This window comes from Bombina bombina, chromosome 4 (genome assembly GCF_027579735.1).
Source record: "Bombina bombina isolate aBomBom1 chromosome 4, aBomBom1.pri, whole genome shotgun sequence".
NCBI classification, from domain to species: Eukaryota; Metazoa; Chordata; class Amphibia; order Anura; family Bombinatoridae; genus Bombina; species Bombina bombina.
Window position 1 is genome coordinate 1112952800 of NC_069502.1, and position 21012 is coordinate 1112973811.

A 21012-nucleotide genomic window follows, 5' to 3' on the forward strand; every position below is an offset into this window, starting at 1 on the left:
TGTGCACAACACAGCACAAATTGGCTTAAATGCAAGTCAATAGAAAATAAATATAAAGTAATGTGATCAGAGGGACCAGTCCATGACTGATTACAGTCTGAATTTATTCTCCATCTCTCACACTAGTGAGAGCTTTGGATACTGTATCAGATCACACGATTGTGGCACTCCACTTTAATTTGCGGTCGAGTTTAAGTGTTTTTAAATACTGTGTGTCTGTATTCTGTGAATCTAGTCACAGCCGACTTGATCGCGCCATTAAAATGAATGTAGCTCGCTCCCGCTACCAGACAAATTTAAAATGAACAATATAGGGAAATGGGGGCATGCTGTTTAGAAGCCTGTATCTCAGGCATCTAAGCAACTACAGACCCCCAAGACCCACCACCGTTGAAAAGGTAATCGCCTGGGGATCTTGAAGAAAAAAAAAAAATAGTAGTACCCAGGTGGGAAATAGCTTAGCACTCAAAGGGTAAAGCTAGTTTAGGATAAAAATGTCCTCACACACACAATATTTTTAAAAAAAATGTTATAGTGGCCAGTGTAAAGACGCTAAGGGTTAGATTACAAGTGGAGCTCTAAATATCGCTTTCTTGAAAGCAATATTAACGCTCTACTTAGTAATACCAGCGCACGCTAATGTGCGCTGGTATTACAAGTTCACAGCAATGTGAATGGGAAGCATTGTGCTCATAGTGTATATATAAATGTCCACAGCACTGTATCATTCAAAATATTTTATTCTCTGTACATAACAGGTACTCAAACAGCGACGTTTCGAGTGTTGCCACTCTTACTCATGCTAGTTACAAACTATCAATTGCAGCAATTTAAAACCCTCAGTTTGGCGCCAACCACTCTTCAGGTGGATCTGCTGCCCTCTTCTGTTCATTTCTAATAATACATTAAAAACATTTCCAATTACATGATACTATGTAAAAAAAATTTTAAATACAATGTTTGCTTACATTAAAGTTATTTCTTTTACTCTTTCCATCTCTGATAGATCATATTTTAGCCGGATCACGTTTTAATTTTACACTTTAGTTATATTTTAAACAGTACTTTTCCAAGATTATACTTTAAACAGTGTTTTTCTAGACAGTAAATAATTATATTATTTGAGAAGAGTTACACTATCCTAAGAGAAAATTGTGTGAAAAAAGTAATTTTACTGTTTAATAGTTTTACAGAAAAATAGTTTTACAGAAAAATAGACCAATCAAAGTCCCTATTGAGCCCATTAGGTTCCATACTTCCCAATTCAAAGATCCAAAACATTTCTTTTTGTTTTAGTATCTTTTCTCTATCACCTCCATTTCTTTGTGGACCCACACTATCGATCACTTGCCACCTTAATTGGCTTATCTGGTGGCCACATTTTCTCTTAGGATAGTGTAACTCTTCTCAAATAATATAATTATTTACTGTCTAGAAAAACACTGTTTAAAGTATAATCTTGGAAAAGTACTGTTTAAAATATAACTAAAGTGTAAAATTAAAACGTGATCCGGCTAAAATATGATCTATCAGAGATGGAAAGAGTAAAAGAAATAACTTTAATGTAAGCAAACATTGTATTTAAAATTTTTTTTACATAGTATCATGTAATTGGAAATGTTTTTAATGTATTATTAGAAATGAACAGAAGAGGGCAGCAGATCCACCTGAAGAGTGGTTGGCGCCAAACTGAGGGTTTTAAATTGCTGCAATTGATAGTTTGTAACTAGCATGAGTAAGAGTGGCAACACTCGAAACGTCGCTGTTTGAGTACCTGTTATGTACAGAGAATAAAATATTTTGAATGATACAGTGCTGTGGACATTTATATATACACTATTGGAATTGGGGAGATTTGGCAGGTCCCTGTCGTCACGAGCACTGCACTCCTGAGTTGCTGTACTAATCGTTGTACATATTATTGGATGAAGTCTGCCTAGTACTTGCAATAGGAGTTGCTACAAAATGGAAAACAAAAGTACAGAAGGTATGAAAATGTTTGCTTATACAGAATTGGAAGCAGCAAGGATCACAGCCCTAGCTAAGGGCCCAAGAGATTTTCTTCATACAGCACCTGCGGAAAACCTAAGTAAAGTATTTGAACAAATGACCCATAAAAATACTAAGTGGAACTTACACGTAAGCACCCTCTCAGAATACTATAGGGTGAAAAGGATACCCAGAGGGCTCAGGATGAGCATTTGCCCTACACTCCTGAGAGATAAAAAGGACTATTGCGATAAGTTTGAATCCATTATCAATAAATGTTCTTATGACATTATGGTACTGACGGTGGAGTCGCTATTGGAGGAGATCGCAATCCAAGAAGCCAAGATTAAACAAAGCAGAGAGGATCTGCAGAAAACACTGCCGGCAGATGAGTGGGAGAAACTAATCAGCGAAGTTAAATGCAAGACAGCAGAAATGGAGAAAATAATTAAAGAAAGAAAACGGCAAAAATTTCAAAGGGATGAAAATGATTATCTTACCGGTAAAGTGTATAAGTGGAGAAGCGATCACCATGGCAACGATAACAACAGCCATGGGGGCTACAGAAGAGGAGGTAATCGGAGAGCCAATAGAAATCAAGCGAAACCGGAAGGAGCAACTGGCACGTCATACGTAGAGTCTGAGGACTCCTCCCCTTTAGATTCCAGCAACGACGGAGGCAGCATAGAGGTGGAAAGAAGCACCGCAAGTGGAAGAAACAGGGGGAGAGGAGGACCGAGAAGATCAAGCAGGAGCCGGAGGGGAAAATCCTACCACTATTAGTAACAGAGAAAGAGAGCCCAACACCAGATAAAAGAACTGAGCTTAAAGATGGGGTAAGATCTGAACATACTACAGTACTTAATATATCTGGGAAAGAATTAACAGAGACTGAATTGGGACTGTTAGAAAAAGGACTTTCGTTTTGCCCTTACTCTGGTACAAATTTCTTTGAATTAAATAAGGATTTACAAAGGTTTTTTAGGAACATAAGATTAAAAACATGGTTCCATGATAATGTTTATATAGAGCCAGATACACGAAATGCTGAAGTTAAATGGAAATTAAAAGAACTAGATTTGAAAAGTAAAAGTATATTTAATCCTACATTTACTAACCATAGTGTAAATACTTTTATAAGTCTTGTATGCAATGATATAGGCAAACTGAAACAAAAAAATGAGAAGAAAAAACTAAAAATGCCTTATAAAAGAGTAAAAATGCAGGGGTAAATTTAACTAAGGATGAGTTTGATGCAATAAAAATTTTGAAGAACAAATCTAGTGAAGTGACAATTAAAAAAGCAGATAAGGGCGGGGCAACAGTGGTGCTTGATAAAGGGTACTACATAAATGAAATACTAAGTCAGCTTAAAGATGAAGATACGTATGTCAAGATCAGTTATAATCCAGTCAGTAAAATACAGAAAGAGGTGGAAGTAATTATTAATAAAGCATTTGATAATAAATTAATTGACAAAAAACTAAAGGATTATTTATTTAATAAAGACCCCAAGAATCCCATCTTTTATACGGTACCCAAGGTACATAAAGATCTTACTAGACCACCGGGGAGGCCCATAGTCTCGAGTGTCAACTCAGCTTTAACTAATATTTCAACTTTTCTAGATAAGATTTTGCAACCGGAGGTAAAACAAATATCTTCATACCTCAAAGATACAGGAGATTTTTTAAATAAGGCCAAAGATCTATACTTTGAATCTGAAAAATTCCTATTATATACAATGGATGTAAAGAGTCTCTACACGGCCATCAAACATGAAACAGGGATAGGAATAGTAAAAAAAGTATGCAAATTGAATACAAAATGTTCAGATTCACAAGTTGAATTTATTGAAGAGTTACTGAGACTTATTCTGTATTGGAACCACTTTATGTTCCAGGATGATTGGTACATTCAGATTAAGGGTACAGCAATGGGGACCAACGTTGCCCCATCATATGCCAATTTATTCATGAATGAAATTGAGGAGAGAATAATCTATGAAAATGATAAATTTAGAAAATATGGCGCCACCTGGTGGCGTTTCATAGATGATGTATTTGGCATATGGTGGGGCAGCGTTGAGTCCCTATTGGAATTTGTGAAGGAAATTAATGGGGCAGTCCCTGGTCTAGAGTTCACAGCAGAGTGGAGTGAAGAGACAGTGACCTTTCTAGATACTAGAGTAATTAAGGAAGGAAGAAAGTTAATCTTTGACATTTATAGTAAGGAGACAGACAGGAACACACTATTAGATTACAGAAGTTTCCATCCCAAAGGGTTACTTAACTCATTACCAAAGAGTCAACTATTAAGAGTAGACAGAATAGTCACCAATCCAGATACTAAAGAAATCAGACTTAGAGAGATGCAGCAAAAATTCCTAGATAGAGGATATCCTAAGGAAATTGTTGATAAACACATAGATAAAGTAAGGTCTAAGGAACAAAGTGTGGTTAAAAGTAAAAAAGGAGATAAATTGGTTTTGGTTACCCAATATAGTCCTGCAAGTGAGGATGTAAAACGAATTATAAATAGACATTGGCATGTTTTGAGCGAATGCAATAAAGGTATAGAAATATTTAAAAATCCGCCATTAATGGCGTTTAAAAGAGTAAGAAATCTGAGAGATCAACTAACACATACAGATGTAGGCTCTAAGAAGCAGGGGAGACAGGCATTTATTGGTAATAAAAGTAGAGGTTCATTCCCATGCCTGGGCTGTATGAGTTGTCACTCTATTATAAAAGGCAAATATTTCTATCACCCAAGAAATGGGAAAAAATATGAGATAAGAGATTACTATACCTGTGATTCTAAATATGTAATCTATCTCATAAAATGTTCCTGTTCTCTGATCTACATAGGGGAGACTACCCGTATGATCAGAGACAGGATATGCCAGCATCGCTCAAACATAAGGTGTAAGAACACTGAAGCCCCTGTGTCCCATCACTTCCTAAAATGTGGCCACCAGATAAGCCAATTAAGGTGGCAAGTGATCGATAGTGTGGGTCCACAAAGAAATGGAGGTGATAGAGAAAAGATACTAAAACAAAAAGAAATGTTTTGGATCTTTGAATTGGGAAGTATGGAACCTAATGGGCTCAATAGGGACTTTGATTGGTCTATTTTTCTGTAAAACTATTTTTCTGTAAAACTATTAAACAGTAAAATTACTTTTTTCACACAATTTTCTCTTAGGATAGTGTAACTCTTCTCAAATAATATAATTATTTACTGTCTAGAAAAACACTGTTTAAAGTATAATCTTGGAAAAGTACTGTTTAAAATATAACTAAAGTGTAAAATTAAAACGTGATCCGGCTAAAATATGATCTATCAGAGATGGAAAGAGTAAAAGAAATAACTTTAATGTAAGCAAACATTGTATTTAAAAATTTTTTTACATAGTATCATGTAATTGGAAATGTTTTTAATGTATTATTAGAAATGAACAGAAGAGGGCAGCAGATCCACCTGAAGAGTGGTTGGCGCCAAACTGAGGGTTTTAAATTGCTGCAATTGATAGTTTGTAACTAGCATGAGTAAGAGTGGCAACACTCGAAACGTCGCTGTTTGAGTACCTGTTATGTACAGAGAATAAAATATTTTGAATGATACAGTGCTGTGGACATTTATATATACACTATTGGAATTGGGGAGATTTGGCAGGTCCCTGTCGTCACGAGCACTGCACTCCTGAGTTGCTGTACTAATCGTTGTACATATTATAAGCATTGTGCTCATGAGAGCACGCTTCCATGGGCTCAAATGGGAGCCTCGTTCTCATGCCTTGACACACGGCATGAGGACCTCACGCAGCGAAGGGGGTAAGTAATGCAGCGATAGCAGCAATTTGTAAATGTATATGATTATATACACATATTAACACACAAATATATACAGTATGTGTATAAGCATATACATATATATTTACTAGGAACACACAGTTCCCATAGACCACAATGTAAAGGCACTTTACCCCACTCCCGCCAACTTTAAAGCCCTAAAACTGCCTAGTCTGTCACTATGTGCAGAATTATATAACATTATTTGGTGGGTTTACTGGCCCTTTAAAGGGTTAGAAATTGATTCCCATGTGAACCTAATTAAATATTATTATAATTACTATTATAAATGTAATCATTAAAAATAGTTTTTTTTTATTAAATTAAGCTTTCACATACCTTAATTTTAAAGGTTAAATTGTCATGAAATGTGCGATAATGACCGCCCATAAAATGAGGCATGGCTCTTATTATCAAGCATCCGCCCCCATCCAATGGCAAAGCAGCTGGGCCCCTTAATTTAAATATTAGATTCAGTCAGCATTGCATGCGCAGTACTGACGTTAAAGCACAGCTGTTCACAGCTTATTCATCCTATTGGTTGAAGGGGCAGCTGAGAGGAGACAGGGAACAATATAAACCGGTACTCTATTACCTACGCTTCAGGAAGTTTACAATGAGAGCTGTGCAAGACTTTACAAGCTGCTTCTATACTACTTCATCCCTGCACTAAGGAGAGCAGCGTGTATAATAGAATTTTTCCCTGCCTGTGATGAAGTCCATCTGTGTTTTAGACGTTGAATACGGCAGTGAGTTTGAGAGCTATGTTTATTTAATGGTCGGGATCATCTCCCCCTCCCTCTTGCTGTGTTTGCTCGATTAGTGGCGGTGAGGGCTCCGTTTCAACAATAGTTTCATACAATCAAGAGACATCTTCAAGATTCAGGACTCTCTTTTAAAAGATATAAGACTACTAAAAGACAGTGCCACATACACTATTGTATGTATAGGTCTCTCAAATCAATGTAAGAGAACATATTTTCCAAAATTTAAACTTGACACTTTGTAAATTCAATAAAAATATATAAATAAATAAAAAAAAAATAACCACTAGGCAGTTTTAGGGCTTTAAAGTTGGCGGGAGTGGGGTGTTAAAAAAAACGGCACTGAAAAGTGCCTTTACATTGTGGTCTATGGGAACAGTGTGTTCCCAGTAAATATATATGTATATGCTTATACACATATATATTTGTGTGTTAATATGTGTATATAATCCTATACATTTACAAATTACTGTTATTGCTGCATTACTTACCCCCTTCGCTGCGCAAGGTCCTCATGCCGTGTGTCAAGGCATGAGAATGAGGCTCCCATTTGAGAACATGGAAGCGTGCTCTCATGAGCACAATGCTTCCCATTCACATTGCTGTGAACTTGTAATACCAGCGCACTTAAGCTTGTGCAGGTATTACTAAATGGAGCGTTAATATCACTTTCAAGAAAGCGATATTTAGCGCTCCACTTGTAATCTGGCCCTTAGCGTCTTTAGACTGGCAACTATAACATTTAAGAAACAAAATCATGTGTGTGTGAGGACATTTTTATCCAAAACTAGCTTAACCCTTTGAGTGCTAAGCTGGATTTGAGCTTCTTTTTATTTTTTGAAATACATTTATTTTTTAATTTTTTTTTCCCAAATCCCCAAGACTTATACAGTTGAAAAGGTTAGGCAATTACTTTTTCAACGGTGGGTCTTGGGGGTCTGTAGCTGCTTCGATGCCTGAGCTACAGGTTTCTAAACAGCATGCCCCCATTTCCCTATATTGTTCATTGTAAATTTTAAATAAAGTTGCGCAGTGACATCATCACGTCACTGTGCAAAATTTGAAGCTCCAGCGATGCCTGTCACTATACAGGCAAGATCCCGGGGGGGGGGGGGGGTTGAGTCAGTGGGAGCCCCCAGATTGCCCTCAAGGTGGATGAGTGCTAGCGACGGCTCTGAGTCGTCGTCAGCACCTGACTGGGACAATTTGCGACGGTTCAGAGCCGTCATTAGCACTCAAAGGGTTAAAAAATCTAAAGAAAAGTATTTTCTTTTATTTAAATGTACTTGACTGCTCTATATTTTAGGGATACGTTATCTATTGCATTCTGAATGAAATATGCTAGGAGTTTAACGTTAATAGAATGTCCTTTGTATAAATATTAAGGCCTGATTTTCCAAATACTTCTAACTCTGGAATACAATTAAAAAAAAAATGGATAAAATGTGGTATATTTCGGCATAGTTTTTAAGATAATTTTAAATGAAATGTGGAAATGTTTAAAATGGCGCATATTACTTTGTTTTGCACCAAAGGTGCTTAAAAGTTTGATTTTAGATTTACTTGATTTTTTTTGTTTTCAAAGATAGAGAATTACTTTACTTCCCATTCCCCAGCTTTGCATAACCAACATTGTTATATTATACTTTATAACTTCTAAGATTGCCTTTTTTAAGCCCCTGCAGGCCACCCCTTTTTACAATCTTGCACCACAGCCAGACAGTGCTAGTTCATGTGTGCCATATAGAAAACATTGTCCTCACTCCCATGAAGAATGACAATGGGTTCACAAGAACCAGCCCTAATTGGCTCAAACACAAGATTGTAAAAAGCTAAAACAATAAAAAATAAAAACACAGATAACACTCTGTCTGCAGAGGCTTAGATACAAGGTAATCACAGAGGTAAAAAGTATATTAGTATAACCATGTTGCCTGTACAAAACTGGAGAATGGGTGGGTAATAAACGGATTATCTATATTTTTAAACAATACATTTTTTCAAGAAGACTGTCATTTAAGTAAAAAATGTTTGTCTTTAATGTAAGCCGTTTCCCACATAATTGAATTATATATTATTACTTATCCAATTTGCTCCACTTTCTTGGTATCCTTTGTTGAAAAGCATACCTGTATAGGCTCAGAAGCAGAAATACACTACTGGGAGCTATCTGTTGATTGGTGGCTGACATTTTTCTGCACCTCAGTTCCTGTGCTTTCGTAGTTAAGTTGCTTAGCCTTCTTTCCACATCGGAGGTTTACTTTTTTGGGTGCACGTCTTCCATGAAGACCACCTCTGACGAGACTTCTCCGGACTGTAGATGGGTCTACCAGGGTCCCACTGGTTACTGCCAATTCTGAGGTGATGCCATTGCTGGACATCTTCCGATTGCAAATGGAAATAAGCATGATGAGTCTTTCATCTGCTGCACTAAGTTTCCTTGGCCGACCACTGCGTCTACAATCCTCAACATTGCCTGTATCTTTGTGCTTTTTCAGAATAGCTTGGACAGCACATCTGGAAACCTCTGTCTTCTTTGAAATTTCTCTCTGGGAGAGCCCTTGCTGATGCAATGTAACTATGTTTTGTCTTGTTGCTGCGCTTAGTCTTGCCATAGTGTATGACTTGACCTTAAACTGTCTTCAGCAACCTCACCTTGTTAGCAGAGTTTGGCTGTTCCTCACCCAGTTTTATACCTTCTATGCAGCCGTTTCTGTTTCAGTTAACGATTGTGTTTCAACCTACATATTAAAATGATGATCATTAGCATCTTTTTGGTTTAATTGTTTAACCATGCACCTGTCTATATGCCTACAAAATCCCTTACTTTGCTCTAGTGTACCTAGAAGAACTGGTGCTGTTTTGAAGGCAAAGAGTGGTCACACAATATAGTGATTTGATTTACATTTATCTTCTGTTCACTTATTTTGCATTTTTTGTTGATTGATGAACATAAATGAACATTTATATTTTTGAAAGTATTCTTAAATAATTTTTTCACACCTGTCAAACTTTTGTACAGTACTCTATATGCCTCTCGTCATTGGCTCACTTAATGTGTTCAGCTAGCTCCCAGTAGTGCATTTCTGCTCCTTCAACAAAGGATAAAAAACACAACGAAGCAAAGTTGGCGATAGATCAAAAGTTGCTTAAAATTGTCTGCTCTATCTGTATAATGAAAAAAATGTGTTTCATGACTCATTAATCCCATTTGTTCTCAGCTCAGGTCAAAATTCAAATATGCATGGGCGCATTTACATTTTAAATAGAAGCAGTTTTATACTTCCATTAGAAAAAAATTCTATTAAAAGTTATCAGTGTTGTTCAGCGGCATACACACATATGCTGTGAGGGCCCGTACACCAGTATTCAATCACTACACCTTCTCAGCAAGTCAGCACTGGCTCATATGACAAAAAGTAAGGGACATCAAACCCAACAAATTTATTTCAAGACTCATATAGTGTGTAAAAAATGTTCTTTACAAAAAATACTTCTACTTTACTTCTATTATGAAATGTACTTGTTTACTTGGTATACTTTGTGGAAAACCATGTAGGAAGGTGTAGGAGAATGCATGTGACTGAAGCGATATATAGTAACATATTAGATAAGGTTGAAAAAAAAAGACCTAAGTCCATCAAGTTCAACCTATACAAATCTAATATACATACAAAAAAAGCTCCAGTTGAGGTTAAATTAATCTCATTAAAAAATGACCCATTTAACAAAAGCAATCATATTCATGAATTATGTTTCTAGTCAGAAATAAGAAGGGGTGTATTAAGGCCTAGGCCAACAAGGCCAGTGCCTAGAGCGGCAAATTTTGGGGGGGGGCACTTTTGCAGGCTGTGTTGTGCCTTGATTCTTAATAACTATGTCTCTGTATTATGTAGTATGAGCTCTTTGGGCCCCTGCACACACACTCACAATCTCACTGAGCTGTTATTTACACTATCACATCAAGAAGTGGCCCAGCCGCTGTCTGCTCCCTCAAGGTAGGACCGCAGCTACAGTTCCCATGTAGCTGCAGTTCCTACTGGAGCAGACACCAGTGCAGAGCAGTTGTTTGAGGCTGGGCCTGGGGGATCCTCCTAACTGCGAGTTCGCTCCCCACCTCACTGTCACATCAAAAAGTGGCCCAGTAGCTGTCTGCTCCCTCAATGTAGGACCGCAGCTACAGTTCCTACCCGTAGCCGACACCAGTGCGGAGCAGCTGTTTAGAGTCTTAGTCTGACTGGATCTGGTTGATATCCCTTCACACTGCGAGTCCGCCCCCCCCACCTTAAATGTAAAACCGGCTGCTGGTCCTACCAGGGCACAGTGCACCAGTAGACTCTAGTATGAGTCTGCAGTCTCTGGACTGGAGTGCATCTTTATGGATACTTTGGGAGCTCCTTGGAGGGATTATTTTTTGCTCTCTCTGGGCCATGTTTATCCCTCCACCCATGATCACGTGACACTATACACCAGTGAACTGTAGGACTGAAGCAGCACCTCAGCACAGTCACAGACGGAACACAGCTGGATTGTAAGGTAACATTTTATAATCATGACGAGACGATCATTATGATCTGTCCTGCACCACCATACTATTAACTTACCGAACCACCTGACAACAGAAGATATAATCTATTCTCATCTCATGAGATATTAAAACTACTAAACCAAAGCCAGAGTGAGTCCCTTATATGCTGACTACAAACAACCCCAGAGACACCAGATTCTTGAGGGAGGATGCTGCTATTTTGCTGCATACTCTATTTTTAAATCTTCCATGCAAGCTTTTTGCAAGCCCTGGCTGGTGAAGATCTTTTTTCTTTTCAAACAAGCTTTATTGACGCTAAAATATCAATATACAAAAACCATCTTAGTTAGGTGACAAAGTTAGAAATGTTACAGGTCATAAGGGTATTACAATAAGATGTCTATCTTGAATATAAGTGGTTGTTTGTGAAATGTTCACGCTTGTTTTAATAAAGTCCATTTCAAATAAGAAGATTTTATTAAAAAATGCAGTGAAAAAAAAAAAGTCATCACTCCCAGACCAAAAGATTTTTATGGGGGGGGGTTACTGAATTGTGAATGCCTAGGGCAGCACAAAACCTAAATATACCACTGTTAATGAGTTATGGCAGCAGTTTTATAACTGTGTTATACATTTGCAATAACAGTAGGAAACTGCTCCAGATATGTGCACAGTACTATTTAGACATCTCTTTAACAAAGAATATTGTGAGAATGAAGTGAATTTGATAATTAAAGTCAACTGCAAACTTTTTTTTTTTTTTTTTTAAATGGTATGCTCTGTCTGAATCAGGAAATAAAATGTTTGGGGTTCGTGTACCTTTAAGTCTTCACAGGCACATTATAAACCACCACCAGCTATCTGAGCTTGAATACGCCACTGAAAATCAATTACTTTTACTAGATGCATTTTTGCTAATGGAAGTATATTGCACATTTGCTTCAATTTTAAGGTATATAAAATAGTCTATTTTATTGTAGTAATAAAAAAAATACTAAAGCAGAGGCTTATACTTATGCCTTTGAGATATACATTTTTCATAATTTTAAAAAGGATTTCACTTTTTAACTGAAAGGGATAGGGAAGTCAAAAGTAAACACACTATCTTGATAGATTATGTAATTTTAAGACACTTTCAAATTCACTTCTATTTACAAATGTGCTTCGTTCTCTTGGTATCCATTGTTGAAAAAGAATAAGCACGTATCATACACTAGTGGGAGCTGCTGCTGATTGGCGCCTGCACACATTTGTCTCTTGTGATTGACTAACTAGATGTGTTCAGTTAGCTGCCAGTAATGCAATGATGTTCCTTCAGCAAACGATAACAAGATAATGAAGAAAATCGGGAAATAGAAGTCAATTAGAAAGTTGTTTAACATTATAAGTTCTATTCAAATCATGAAAGAAAATTGTGAGGTTTCCTGTCCCTTTAAAGTGATGGTAAAGCACAACTGCATATGTCATTTATGTTTGACATACCCTTAAACTAATACTTTGTTTAAGCGACTTTTGATTTTATTATAGCACTCAGTCTTTTTGGGTATGAGTTTATCAGCATGGCACATCTTGACTTGGCAAAAACACTGCAAATCTGTCAGATTGTGAGGGCATCTCCTGTGCACAGCCCTCTTCAGATCAACCCACAGATTTTCGATTGGATTCAGGTCTGGGCTCTGGCTGGGCCATTCCAAAACTTTAATCTTCTTCTGGTGAAGCCATTCCTTTGTTGATTTGAATGTATGCTTTGGGTCGTTGTCATGCTGAAAGATGAAGTTCCTCTTCATGTTCAGCTTTCTAGCAGAAGCCTGAAGGTTTTGTGCCAATATTGACTGGTATTTGGAACTGTTCATAATTCCCTCTACCTTGAACAAGGACCCAGTTCCAGCTGAAGAAAAACACCCCCAAAGCATGATGCTGCCACCACCATGCTTCACTGTGGGTATGGTGTTCTTTTGGTGATGTGCAGTGTTTTTTTTGCACCAAACATATATCTTTTGGAATTATTGCCAAAGAGTTCAAAACCTTGGTTTCATCAGACCATAACACACATGCTTTTGGGAGAATACAGATGTGTTTTTGCTCAATTTAGCTGGGCTTGGATGTTTTTCTTCGTAAGAAAAGGCTTTTGTCTACCTTGTCTACCCGAAAGCCCAAACATATGAAGAATACGGGAGATTGTTGTCACATGTACTACACAGCCAGTACTTGCCAGATATTCCTGCAGCTCCTTTAATGTTGATGTAGGCCTCTTGGTAGCCTCCCAGACCAGTTATCTTCTCGTCTTTTTAATCAATTTTGGAGGGACGTCCAGTTCTTGGTAATGTCACTGTTGTGCCATATGTTCTCCACTTGATGATGACCGTCTTCACTGTGTTCCATGGTATATCTAATGCCTTGGAATTTCTTTTGTACCCTTCTCCTGACTGATACCTTTTAACAATGAGATCCCTCTGATGCTTTGAAAGCTCTCTGCGGACCATTGCTTTTGTGTAGGACGCGACTAAGAAAATGTCAGGAAAGACCTACTAGAACAGCTGAACTTTATTCAGGGTTAATCAGAGGCACTTTAAATTATGGCAGGTGTGTGATGACTCATTTAACATGGTTTTGAATGTGATTGCTTAATTCTGAACACAGCTACATCCCTAGTTATAAGAGGGTGTGCACACTTATGCAACCACATTATTTTAGGTTTTTTTTTTGTTTACTTCCCTCCACCTTAAAAATTTCAGTTTGTTTTTCAATTGAGTTGTGTAGTTTATAGGTCACAATGAAGGTGGAAAAAGTTCTGAAATGATTTATCTTTGTCTAATGTTTTTACATCTCAGAAACCTGACATTTTAACAGGGGTGTGTAGACTTTTTATATCCACTGTATTTATGTATTAATCAAAGATTTATAATCTTTCTCTTTATAGTCTGTTCATCCGCCCCCTTCATTTCCTCTATCGGCTAGGCTGTGACGTAGACAGCAGCAGTCCCAACCGCTCTCCACATAGTTTTCAATGTGCACTCCAGAGACAGAGATTAAAATTAGGAAGGACAAATCATCTCCGGCCACACCATTGTAAACGATGAATGACGAGCATTAATTGTTCACTAGGAGAGCAGAGAGGAGCGTCTTACAGCGCATAACAATGTGATTATTACAAATAATCTGAAGGTAACTGCAAACGTTGTTGTTGATTACTTATATAATGAAATTTACCGGTTTTGTTTGGGTGTTAAAAACATAATTTATGTAAGAACTTACCTGATAAATTCATTTCTTTCATATTAGCAAGAGTCCATGAGCTAGTGACGTATGGGATATACATTCCTACCAGGAGGGGCAAAGTTTCCCAAACCTCAAAATGCCTATAAATACACCCCTCACCACACCCACAAATCAGTTTAACGCATAGCCAAGAAGTGGGGTGACAAGAAAAAAGTGCGAAAGCATAAAAAATAAGGAATTGGAATAATTGTGCTTTATACAAAAAAATCATAACCACCACAAAAAAGGGGTGGGCCTCATGGACTCTTGCTAATATGAAAGAAATAAATTTATCAGGTAAGTTCTTACATAAATTATGTTTTCTTTCATGTAATTAGCAAGAGTCCATGAGCTAGTGACGTATGGGATAATGACTACCCAAGATGTGGATCTTTCCACGCAAGAGTCACTAGAGAGGGAGGGATAAAATAAAGACAGCCAATTCCGCTGAAAAATAATCCACACCCAAAATAAAGTTTAAATCTTATAATGAAAAAAACTGAAATTATAGGCAGAAGAATCAAACTGAAACAACTGCCTGAAGTACTTTTCTACCAAAAACTGCTTCAGAAGAAGAAACACATCAAAATGGTAGAATTTAGTAAAAGTATGTAAAGAAGACCAAGTTACTGCTTTGCAAATCTGATCAACCGAAGCTTCATTCCTAAACGCCCAGGAAGTAGAAACTTAACTAGTAGAATGAGCTGTAATCCTTTAAGGCGGAGTTTTACCCGACTCGACAAAAGCATGATGAAATAAAGATTTCAACCAAGATGCCAAAGAAATGGCAGATGCCTTCTGACCTTTCCTAGAACCAGAAAAGATAACAAATAGACTAGAAGTCTTTCGGAAACTCTTAGTAGCTTCAACATAATATTTCAAAGCTCTAACTACATTCAAAGAATGCAATGATCTCTCCTTAGAATTCTTAGGATTAGGACATAATGAAGGAACCACAATTTCTCTACTAATGTTGTTAAAATTCACAACCTTTGGTAAAAATTTAAAAGAAGTTCGCAACACCGCCTTATCCTGATGAAAAATCAGAAAAGGAGACTCACAAGAAAGAGCAGATATTTCAGAAACTCTTCTAGCAGAAGAGATGGTCAAAAGAAACAAAACTTTCCAAGAAAGTAATTAATGTCCAATGAATGCATAGGTTCAAACGGAGGAGCTTGAAGAGCCCCCAGAACCAAGGAGGAGAAATTGACCTAATGACAGGTTTTATACGAACCAAAGCTTGTACAAAACAAAGAATATCAGGAAGATTAGCAATCTTTCTGTGAAAAAGAACAGAAAGAGCAGAGATTTGTCCTTTCAAGGAACTTGCAGACAAACCTTTATCCAAACCATCCTGAAGAAACTGAAAAAATTCTCGGAATTCTAAAAGAATGCCAGGAAAAATGATGAGAAAGACACCAAGAAATATAAGTCTGCCAGACTCTATAATATATCTCCCTAGATACAGATTTACGAGCCTGTAACATAGTATTAATCACAGAGTCAGAGAAACCTCTTTGACTAAGAATCAAACGTTCAATCTCCATACCTTTAAATTTAAGGATCTGAGATCCTGATGGAAAAAAAGGACCTTGCGACAGAAGGTCTGGTCTCAACGGAAGAGTCCACGGTTGGCAAGAGGCCATCCAGACAAAATCCGCATACCAAAACCTGTGAGGCCATGCTGGAGCCACCAGCAGAACAAACGAGCATTCCTTCAGAATCTAGGAGATTACTCTTGGAAGAAGAACTAGAGGCGGAAAGATATAGGCAGGATGATACTTCCAAGGAAGTGACAATGCATCCACTGCTTCCGCTTGAGGATCCCTGGATCTGGACAGATACCTAGGAAGTTTCTTGTTTAGATGAGAAGCCATCAGATCTATTTCTGGAAGTCCCCATATTGAACAATCTGAAGAAATACCTCTGGGTGAAGAGACCATTCGCCCGGATGTAACGTTTGGCGACTGAGATAATCCGCTTCCCAATTGTCTATACCTGGGATATGAACCGCAGAAACTAGACAGGAGCTGGATTCCGCCCATAGCAGTATCCGAGATACTTCTTTCATAGCCAGAGGACTGTGAGTCCCTCCTTGATGATTGATGTATGCTACAGTTGTGACATTGTCTGTCTGAAAACAAATGAACGATTCTCTCTTTAGAAGAGGCCATGACTGAAGAGCTCTGAAAATTGCACGGAGTTCCAAAAATGTTGATTGGTAATCTCACCTCCTGAGATTCCCAAACCCCTTGTGCTGTCAGAAACCCCCATACAGCTCCCCAACCTGTCAGATTTGCATCTGTTGATCATAGTCTAGGTTGGAGGAACAAAAAGAAGCCCCCTGAACTATACGATGGTGATCTGTCCACCACGACAGAGAGTGTCGAACAATCGGTTTTAAAGATAATAATTGAGATATCTTTGTAAAATCCCTGCACCACTAGTTCAGCATACAGAGCTGAAGAGGTCGCATGTAAAAACGAGCAAAGGGAATCGCGTCCAATGCAGCAGTCATAAGACCTAGAATTTCCATGCATAAGACTACCGAAGGGAATGATTGAGACTGAAGGTTTGGATAAGCTGAAACCAATTTCAGACGCCTCTTGTCCGTCAGAGACAGAATCAAGAACACTGAATCTATCAGGAAACCTAAAAAGGTTACCCTTGTCTGAGGAATCAAACGAACTTTAAGGTAAATTGATCCTCCAACCATGTTCTTGAAGAAACAACACTTATAAAAGACTGGAAGGTTCTTTCTAGAGAAAATGAGCAAAGGGAATTGAATCCAATGCTGTGGTCATAAGATCTAAAACTTCTATGCATATATAGCAACTGAAGGAAATAATAGAGACTAAAGGTACCGATAGACGGAACCCAATAACATTATCCCTTGTCTGATAGGGATTCGTTCCTTAATAAGAACAACCAAACTAGTATAAGCTTAAAGTTTAAGTCTTAGAACTCAACCTTGAAGCCCAGAGTAACAGTTAAGAATTAAATCCAATTATAAAACAAATAATTGATTATCTTAGAACAAAGGAAATATGGATTTTTTTTTTTTTTTTAAATCACAAAATTCTTTAGCTAAAAAAGCTAAAGACATAGATTAACCCTCATTTGCGAAAATATTCAATAAAATGAAGACACAAATGAAATTATTAGCATGATAGTTCAGTTTAAAGGACCAGCCAATACAGTGGACTTGCATAATCAATAAATGCAAAACAACAAGACAAATGCAACAGCACCTAGTCTAGTAAATGTTGTCCCTTAAACAATGCTAAAATAAATCATAATCTGATACTTGATCTTAAAGTAAACAGAAAATAAAGCAATTGCAATATCCAAATAAATCACAGGACCAAGCCTGAAACTAAATAATTTTCCATAAATAAGATACAGCTATCTAAAGGAAAATAAATACTATTTTGCTATAGAAACAATAGCATAATTAGTAGAATTAGAGATAGCCCCAATAAATTGGAGAACCCTCCAAATTAAGTTTAACTGCTGGCAAAGAATATAGTTTAAAACCTTTTTGAAAAAGGAATAAAAGAAAATTCTCAGCCTATTCCATTCCCTAGTACAGGGAATTGGAAAGAAAACCTCTAAAGAAATAAATAGGCAGAAATGATGTCAGCTAGTCTTAAAGAACTAGTTACCTTAATATCCAAAATGATCAACACCTTTTCAACAAAGAACAAATGTACTTTAATAATTGAAGAATAATAAAAAAGTAGATTTGTTAGTGTCAATATCTGATGAAGAAAATTTCTGAAAAAAACCATCATCAGAGAAGGATAAATTAGTATGTTGTTGGTCATTTAAAACTTCAATAATTAAAAAAGAAGTGAAAAAGACCTAAAAATGTTATTAGAAGGCACGAAGTCAGACAAAGCCTTTAACATAGAATCAGAAAAATATTTCTTATAAGTCTTCTAAATATTTCTTGTAAGAAAAGAAAATATATAAAGCATAAATACTAATGGATTCCGCATGTAAAAGTATAACAAAATATCTTATTACAAACCATAGCTAAAGATAAACATTTATAGCATTTAAAATAAATGAACTTAGCTTTGGTAGAACTGAAACTCAGTTAAGCGTTTTTCCAAAAGTGGCTTCTGATTCAGAGTCCAATTGAGACATCTTGCAATATGTAATAGAAAAAAACAACATATAAAGCAAAATTGATCAAATTCCTTAAATGACAGTTTCAGGAATGGGAAAAAAATGCCAATGAACAAGCTTCTAGCAACCAGAAGCAATAAATAATGAGACTTAAATATTGTGGAGACAACAATGACGCTCAAAAATTTTTAGCGCCAAAAAAGCCGCCCACATTATTTGGCGCCTAAATGCTTTTGGCGCCAAAAATGGCGCCACATCCAGTAACGCCGACATTTTTTGGCGCAAAAAACGTCAAAAAATGACGCAACTTCCGGCGACACGTATGACGCCGGAAATGACAAGAAAATTTTTGCGCCAAGAAAGTCTGCGCCAAGAATGACGCAATAAAATGAAGCATTTTCAGCCCCCGCGAGCCTAACAGCCCACAGGAAAAAAAGTCAAATTTTAAGGTAAGAAAAAATTGATTATCCATATGCATTATCCCAAATATGAAACTGACTGTCTGAAAATAAGGAACGTTGAACATCCTGAATCAAGGCAAATAAATGTTTAAACACATATATTTAGAACTTTATATAAAAGTGCCCAACCATAGCTTAGAGTGTCACAGAAAATAAGACTTACTTACCCCAGGACACTCATCTACATGTAGTAGAAAGCCAAACCAGTACTGAAACGAGAATCAGTAGAGGTAATGGTATATATATAAGAGTATAACGTCGATCTCAAAAGGGAGGTAAGAGATGAATCTCTACGACCGATAACAGAGAACCTATGAAATAGACCCCGTAGAAGGAGATCATTGAATTCAAAAAGGCAATACTCTCTTCACATCCCTCTGACATTCACTGCACGCTGAGAGGAAAACCGGGCTCCAACCTGCTGCGGAGCGCATATCAACATAGAATCTAGCACAAACTTACTTCACCACCTCCACAGGAGGCAAAGTTTGCAAAACTGATTTGTGGGTGTGGTGAGGGGTGTATTTATAGGCATTTTGAGGTTTGGGAAACTTTGCCCCTCCTGGTAGGAATGTATATCCCATACGTCACTAGCTCATGGACTCTTGCTAATTACATGAAAGAAATTACTATTATGCCAATGATCCATATTTTGCACTTTTAACGGCTATGGTATAATTTTAATACCGATTATAAATTACTTTTTAAACTTTTTCACATAGACAACTTGATGCAGCTATTGCCTGTATCAGTAACTTGCAAACAGTGGTTTTGAAAATGTGTTCGGAATCACTGTTTACAGTTAGGTTATAGGGAATCCCCCAATGAGCTTTACAGCGTATGTGTAAATTGTGCACATGCTTGAAATAGGTAAATCCTATATCAATGGGAATCCCCAAGGCAGAGCACTATGCGATCTGCGTTCTTATCGCAGAAACTGAAGGGTCTCTGCAGAAAGAACGGCAGTGGCAGTTAAAAAAAAAATGTTGCCTGCACTTTTAATTTCTGCCTGAAGGTGTCACTGTTCCATTCTATCTCAATGTAAATATTTGCTACGTTCCTCTCTTTTCAATTTCCTTCCACTTCCTGAACTGCAGTGCGGTAAAGGGTAAAAGTACATTGCAGGAAAGGTAAGTCAGGGAGTGTAGGAGCCAACTATATATATATATATATATATATATATATATATATATATATATATATATATATATATATATATATATATATATATATATATATATATATATATATATATATCAGGGCTCGACAAACCCAGGGAGCCACCGGCTCCTAGAATTTTATCCCTGGCTCCTAACTTTTTGAGTTATTCTCCATATACAATTAACTCTGTCTGGCTCCTAATTTGTAAACAGATTTGTCGACCACTGACCGATTATATATATATATATATATATATATATATATATATATATATATATCCCTCAGTTTACGCCGGGGTTAGGTTCCAGAAGGAATGGTTGTAAATCAAAACCGTTGTAAGTTGAAACCCAGTTTATAATGTAAGTCAATGGGAAGTGAGGGAGATAGGTTCCAGGCCCCTCTCAAAACTGTCATAAGTAACACCTAATATTTTATTTTTAAAGCTTTGAAATGAAGACTTTACATGGAGAACAGCATTATAAACCTAATAAAATAATAACACAACATAGAATATATAATTAAACTAAGTTAAATGAACAAAAACATTTGCTAAACAGCATTATAAACCTAATAAAATAATCACACAACAGACTTCACTTGCATTTTTCTGCAAACAGTTCTTTCTATGCATTCCAAACTAGACTGATTTATAGACAGGAAGATATTGTTCCTTTTAAATCTACTCGATAGCTCAGGTCTGGTTAAACTGATTAATTTCAGCTTGCTTGGCTTTGCTGCAACACAAGCGGACAGCTCCACCTACTGGCTATTTTAATAAATGCACTGCTTCTCAATGCTTTTCAATAGCAGTCACATGACTGGAAAAAAAAGGTTGTTATTCTGAAACGGTGTAAATTGAACCA

The 21012-nt window shown here is 36.9% G+C and overlaps 1 protein-coding gene across 2 annotated transcripts in view; it reads right to left on the reverse strand.

The window, feature by feature from the left end:
* Nucleotides 1-21012, reverse strand: part of MRPL57 (mitochondrial ribosomal protein L57) — a 35439-nt gene that overhangs the window by 8833 nt on the left and 5594 nt on the right. Inside the window, exon 1 of one of the 2 annotated variants that reach the window (XM_053712408.1) lies at nucleotides 8737-8874. The exons of the other annotated variant lie outside the window; for it this stretch is intronic. The gene's annotated coding sequence lies outside the window, so the exon portion shown is untranslated. Of the gene's footprint in view, nucleotides 1-8736; nucleotides 8875-21012 lie in introns of those variants that run through there. 2 annotated transcript variants of the gene reach the window in all.